This window comes from Oryzias latipes, chromosome 18 (assembly GCF_002234675.1).
Source record: "Oryzias latipes chromosome 18, ASM223467v1".
Taxonomy (NCBI): Eukaryota; Metazoa; Chordata; class Actinopteri; order Beloniformes; family Adrianichthyidae; genus Oryzias; species Oryzias latipes.
Window position 1 is genome coordinate 22,911,323 of NC_019876.2, and position 7,038 is coordinate 22,918,360.

General features: G+C 38.2%; 1 long non-coding RNA gene across 1 annotated transcript; it reads left to right on the forward strand.

Moving 5' to 3' along the window:
• Positions 1-1,705: 1,705 nt before the first annotated feature.
• On the forward strand, positions 1,706-4,939 carry LOC105354086. The gene is made up of 3 exons (XR_002875333.1): positions 1,706-1,745; positions 2,807-2,902; positions 4,891-4,939. It is a non-coding gene; the product is annotated as an uncharacterized LOC105354086 (long non-coding RNA).
• Positions 4,940-7,038: the final 2,099 nt, after the last annotated feature.

The following is a 7,038-nucleotide window of genomic DNA, read 5'->3' on the forward strand; positions in this document are numbered from 1 at the left end:
TGTACTACATTTGAACCTTACCATAATGATTAACAACCAATAAACTTGTTGCTTTATGCTGCTTCATGGTCTTATCCCCCTTCCCCTCCTATTATCACCCCCTACCCCCCCTCTCTCTATCGTCCCTCTCTCTTCTTCCCCTCTTTCCTTTTCCGTCCGGTCCAACACCAAAGATTTTCAGACATGATTGAAATTAATAAAGTTTGGCCTCAATTACAAAAGGGGTTTATCCAGACATACCTTTGGTTTGTCTGAAGATTAATAACCCCTCTTGTTAAAGTAAAATCTCTCCAACACAAGAGGCCCTCAGCTCTCATCTGTCTGCCCAGCTGTTGGACAGGACAAGTTAAAAAAAAAAAAAAAAAAAAAAAAAAAAAAACTATAATAGATTGTTTGCACCTGAGGGAAAACTGGTCTGGGTGACATTTTTGTTTTTCTTTTATACATTTTTATTTTCGACTTCCAGTAATCGCAGATACAGTTGCAGAACGTCCTGGAATCTTTTACTACACTGTAAACCCTAACAGTTGTATTGGCTCATAACCATTAAGGTTACACAACTTAAATATCATTTTGTAGTTGATTCAACTATAAAGTATTAAGCTCTATCAACATTTTTCCAAATTTAACTCAACAGTGCTCAATATTTTAAAGCTTATTTGTATCTAGCACTCAAAAATTTTAAGATCCCTGAAGTAGCGTCATGACGTCATCACGTACTGGTGGGAGGGTCTTTCGTTTTCTCAACGTTAGCTCAGGTGGCCATGTTGGATTTGCCGAATGCGAGTATGCGACGTTTGAAATTGAAAATCGAGCATTTTATTTTTCTGCAATGCGTTGCGCTTTTGCCCAGCTTCAAGACGCCCCAACCTCGTTTTTTTTTCCATCCGCCTCATCGCTGATGTTTTCCTCAGTGGCGCCGTCTTGTCTTCAGCCCTGATTTAATTTGGTTAGTATCGTTTACGACGGTTTACACTACTATTTTTGAATGAAATGCTTTAAAAATGCTCTTATACTACCGTAAATGTGCTTTACTGTTTAAACATACGTGTGTTACGATCGTTTTACAGCTTAATGTGACAATGTACATTAGTTCGTCATAGCGGAGCAGACGTATGGCGAGCCAAACCCAAAATGCATTTCTGCCCGTAAGTTACGACAGTGATGAGTTTTTTCAGAGGTAGAAATGATCTGTAATGATCACTGCAATCACACTAAACGTGATCTGCGTGTGAAATTCGCGTTGGAGGCCTTTTGTTAGTGGCTAAAGTTTTCTGCTGGACACATGTCCAAAAATGTCACTCAAAGCCTCTAACGGTTGTGTGGGAGGAGCTACCGCCAAAAGTTTTAAGCCTGGTTGCTACATGGAAGCACTGGGTTTTGAATGCAGCTTTAAGCTTTTTTAAATCACTGAACTCTATTATAAGAAAGGTTTTTGTAAAAATAAATTAATCAACGTGTTCCTGTTGTGTTCAGGTACCGAACTACAAGAGTCTTCAGTGTTTCACCTCCAGGCAGACGCCAAGACCAGCGAGGTAACTTGTCTCTTGATCAGTTATTTGTCTAGAGCTATTAAAAAAACAAAAAATGCAATAGTTTGTGTAGTGCAATAAATGTTTTGATCAGAATATAATTGAAACATTTTTCTTTAACATTGAAAAATCTCTTTTGGACTTTTTCAGATACTGAACTTCAGAGAGTTCACCAGAAAGTCACCATTTCACCAGAAAAGAGCCGTCAAGTTGGTGAGTTTTATACTTATTTAATATATTCATCCTGAACTATTACCACTATTAGATTGATATGGAAGCATTTATGCAGATTTTAACTAGCCAAATAGAAATAGAGTTAAAATTATTTACAATTTAACCAAACATATTTAGATTGCAGGCTGAAGGTGGCACAATGGAATGGAGGTGCAAGTTGTGTTCTGCTACTTGAGCACTATGCAGTACTACATATAATACTGCAGTACGACATAGCCAATATTCCAAGGTGTTTCGACTGCCATGTATGTGGAGACACTTTGGAATATTTTCATGTGTCTATGATAGTTTTTTTTTGTGGCTGGGTGGCTCGGTTGGTAAGGTGACAAGCTACCATGCAGGAATCCAGGGTTCGATTCCCGGAGGGGAATAAGCAATGGTACTGGGGGGCAATTACCATATCAATGGCGAGCAGTTAAATCACCCAGTGGGGGTCCTTAGGCAAGGCCCTTAACGCTACTGCCTCCTGAGCGCGGTTCAGCTGCAGCTCACCACTCCCCCAGGGGATGGGTCAAATGCGGAGAAGAATTTCCCCATTGAGGGATGAATACAGTATAAATTTAAATTTAGTTGCATTAGCACCATTCCATCATTTGAAACCATGATAACTCATCTGGCAAGATCTGAAATAGATTTATGTAGAGTAGATGCAGTCAGAGGTAATTGTGCAGTTTTTACATGTTTGTGTAACTTAAAGCTGCCTTTTTCTGAGCCAAAGTCCACCAAAACAGCCAGGAACTGGCCAGCTTGGTTAGGATTTATGACCTCCAGGTGAATTTCTAATGAGAATAATTCAAAAACGGATAACAAATAATTTGTAAACAGCTGTCAGAAGCCATAGTGTAACTTGCCTTAAAAATGACTTTGGGTCTTTGGCCTGAGGTGGATCATGCCATAAACACTGCACTGTCCTCTTACTAGAAATAGACATCTAGAAAAGGTATAATTTTATTATTTCTTAAAGTTCCTTAAGTAAATATTGGAAGTGTTTGCTCTGCGTTTGCTTCAATGGTAATGTATATTTCTTTTTATTCTTTTAGGACCAGCGTGATGTGAACATGAGATGGGCACTTGTCATCCATGCACTTCCTGTTTATCTGCATGAATATGCCTCCAACTTCTTCAAGACCTGTACTGTAAGTGTACACGACTCCCTGTCAATGTTTTTCTCTAATCCTTTAATATTGATTGAGATTTTATCGAGTGACATAATAAATAGGCAATTGTTTGTAGTTTCCAAAATGAGTGATATTTTTAAATGGTTTTAAGAATGAGACGGAAGATGAAAGGCGAACATCAGGGACTGCTGATTGGAGGGAGCGGGAACCTTTTCGTTTACCTTTTCTGCTCCTGATCCATCATTGTATGAATAAAGAAAAATGAAGCTTTAGTCTTAAAGTGTGGGTGACATGGACTATTTTAATAAGCCAAAATATAGTAAATAGTCTCTATTTCATGTTGCGATTGTTTTTAATATTTTTCGAAAAAGAATAAATAGCGAAAAACGCGATATAAACAACAAGGACGGCCGCCGGCTTCTCGCATTCCGCCGACTTCGCGCCGCCATGTTTGTGACGTAACGAAAGGCAGACAACATGGCTAGCACCGATAGCGAAGCACAGAGTGATGCTACCGTCTCTATTAGCGATTTATCATCAGATGAACAGAAAGATGAAGAGGAAAGTTGCGGAGATTATCATGATGATGAGTCACTTTTTGCAACCGTATCGATTCGAACCCTTTTGCGAAAGTGAGGAGGATATAGCAGAAAGTAGTAGGTCTAGTGATGCCGATGACGATAGCCAGCATGAAGATTCGGCTAGACTCCAGTAAGTCTAAAAAATGTATAAAATTAAATTACTCCACTTACCCTAAAGTATACTCAAAATGTCCCTTTTGACCTAATCTAAACAAAGGTAAACACTGGTTTTCAACCCAATTTACAAAATAAATGTCACAAAATAAGGGGTTTCCCAGATATTACTACTCTTTAGTTAACAAAGTCACTGTATACCATTAACAACTGTGGAACATTAACAGTTTTACCTGTTTGAACCAGTTTGAAACCTTTTCTCGTGCGCGCGCGCGCTCACACACACACACACACACACACAGTTCAGTTTTACTCACGGTACCTGGCACCTCAAAAGCAAAAGAAAAAAAAAAACGTTGCAGGCCTGTTGCTTCTCTTGCAAAACATTGAGTGCGTTGAAATACTCCAGTTGGATCCAAGGACAACAGAAAACACGACTACTTCGCCTCAATGTGATCCATCGTGATGCACACTAGCTTAGCAGCCTCCGCTCCCGACTCCAGCGCCGTCCTCTCCGACCCAGAAAACGGCTCGCTCGCTTCCAGCTCACCCGCCTTTCCTCGACTCAGAAGCCAAGATCCTCCTCCCAACTCTCCGTTCAAAATTCTTTTTGTCCCTTCGAAAACGCAGACTTCTCTCCTGCAGATCTGGAGGAAGAAATCCTTCGCCGTCCACCTTCTTGAACTTTCCCCTTTTCAGCAGCGTTTCTTGTTTTGGGAGTTTATACACAGATACACTATCACTAGATGTATTGCTACATCCAGCTGCCACACAACGACTTGGCATGTTGATGATTAACAGATTTAAACACGAGAGAAACGAAGACTAACCTGTTTTGTTTACATGCTGTCCGAAGCGGAACTGCGAAAGTCAATGCCTTTCGTGACGTCACAGGTCATATCAAGGTCACTTCCAGCCTGCGCTCTTAGCGGCAAATTCAAATCTCTGATTCCTTCGAAAGATGTCTATTATTCATATGCTTCGGATTTTTTCGACGCTAACTATTGGTATCAATAGATTCAGCGTTTAAAAGGCTTTTTATTTGACCAAAGTTGTTCAAAGCATGGCATCCACACTTTAAATTATTTTATAAATGTCCTGATTTTTCAGAAAAATGCTAAAGAATTTTTAAAAACACAATTTTATTTGGAGTTTCCTTAAAGCATCACAGCCAGTTGATTAAAAGCTAACAGAATGTTAGCATGAAAAGATCACATTGACAGGTGGCAGGAATGTTAGTTTTGGACATTAGTGTGATGAATATCTTTGAGGGTCTGAACTCATCTTTGTTTTCTGTTTTGTATTTTCCAGAATACCAGACCTCACAGACACTGCTGTGGTTCTCCTCTCAGTTGTCGTGGTGACGCTCCGGATGCTGCCGTCAGTGGTCCACAGATCTGGCTGACTAATCTCTTCCACTCTTCGGGGACATCTATGCTCTGGACCTAAAGCACCCCAAAAACACTTGAACTTGCCTCACATTTATTCAGAACGCTGTCATAGCCGTGAGGACAGCAAATCACTGAAAGGACATTTATTGACGCTAAAGAATGCTGCGTTGAGTGAGTCTCCCGAATGGACTATTTGTTGGTTTAAGTGTTATGCTACTAATGTGTTTTGTTGTGATCATTTGCTTTTTCTGCTGTACAATACAAACCAACACTTTTTGAATATGTTGTGTGCCACTCTTATGATGCAGTTTTATTTCACTGATTGTTTCATCCTCTTGATATTTGTGCTTTTTTTTTTTTTAAAAGAGCAATTAAAAAAATGTATTAAGCAATCGCTATTGTGTGGCTTTCATGTTTGTTGGTTTTTATCAATGTTAGCTTTTAAATGTTGTTGTGGGACAGTATCAATACCTCTGTTTAGAATACATTTCAAGTAGAAACATTTTAAGCTCAAGAATTCTAAAATATTTTCAATGCTACACATTTAATGAGTTAGAGAATTTATAAAACATTTGAGTGAATTTTACATATTTTATGAGTGGAGTAATATTATAAAAATATAGTTAGTTAAAGTGTTTTTTTAGTTGGAAAAAATTAAAAACTTTGAGTAAATAATCACTCTTTTGTAAGTTAGGAATCTTAATATTTTTAATATGAAATAATAAAAATTTAAGCCAACTGACAATATACATTTTAATAAATGTTAACTTAAAAGTTTTAATAATATAACTTAAAAATATTGTGTAATCTGTTACAAAACAATTTTTAAGTTCTGTCAACTCGTTAGGGTTTACAGTGTACCACATTATCACATTTTTTTATTTTTCTGCCACTGAACGATTTACGGGCTCTTGTGAGGAGGCATTTTTTTCTGCAGTTTTCTTACACCTTACTGAAAATGGCTTGAATCTGTCCATGGTCCTGTTGGCAATAATTCAACCGTTTTTGTGAGATCAAACCGAAAACAAGCAGATATGCAGCATCACAGGACAGCAAGGAGAAGCAGACGTCCAGAAGATTTCCTCTGGATGCTCTGGCCAGATATGAACAGCTTGTGAGTTAAACCCTAACCCTAACTTAAAGTTTTTTTTTTTGTTAAACTTAAGCATTTGTTGCTAATCGTGCTCAAGGTTAGAGTTGAACATTCTTTTTCCAACATTGGATTATGAGTCGTATAGTCTAATTACATGAAACACTTGTGAGTTCAAAGTTTAATATTTTTTATTCAGAGTCAAACCATACTCATCATTGTTTATAAAAAAAATACTTTCATTTTTAAAAATTTAAATAAAAATCCAAAAACCCGGCCAAAAAAAAAAAACATGAGATTTTCCAGTATTCATAAATATTTCATAAACCAAAATTTAAGACATCAAAATGAATCGAAACATTCAAAAAATTACATTTAATTTCCTTAATGAAATAATTATTGTTCTATCTTCAGAGTCTTCCACGTCTGAGAGGATTTCGGTAGTGTGTGTGAGGATTTCGGTAGTGTGTGTGAGAGGATTTCGGTAGTGTGTGAGAGGATTTCGGTAGTGTGTGTGAGAGGATTTCGGTAGTGAGTGTGAGAGGATTTCAGTAGTGAGTGTGAGAGGATTTTTGGTAGTGAGTGTGAGAGGATTTCGGTAGTGTCTGTGAGAGGATTTCGGTAATGAGTGTGGGAGGATTTTGTGGTAGTGTGTGTGAGAGGATTTCGGTAGTGAGTGTGAGAGCATTTCGGTAGTGAGTGTGAGAGGATTTTTTGGTAGTGTGTGTGAGAAGATTTCGGTAGTGTGTGTGAGAGGATGTCGGTACTGTGTGTGAGAGGATTTCGGAAGTGAGTGTGAGACGATTTCAGTAGTGAGTGTGAAAGGATTTTTTGGTAGTGTGTGTGAGAAATTTCGGTAGTGAGTGTGAGAGGATTTCGGTAGTGTGTGTGAGAGGATTTCAGTAGTGAGTGTGAGGGATTTTTTGGTAGTGTGTGTGAGAGGATTTCGGTAGTGAGTGTGAGAGGATTTTTTGGTAG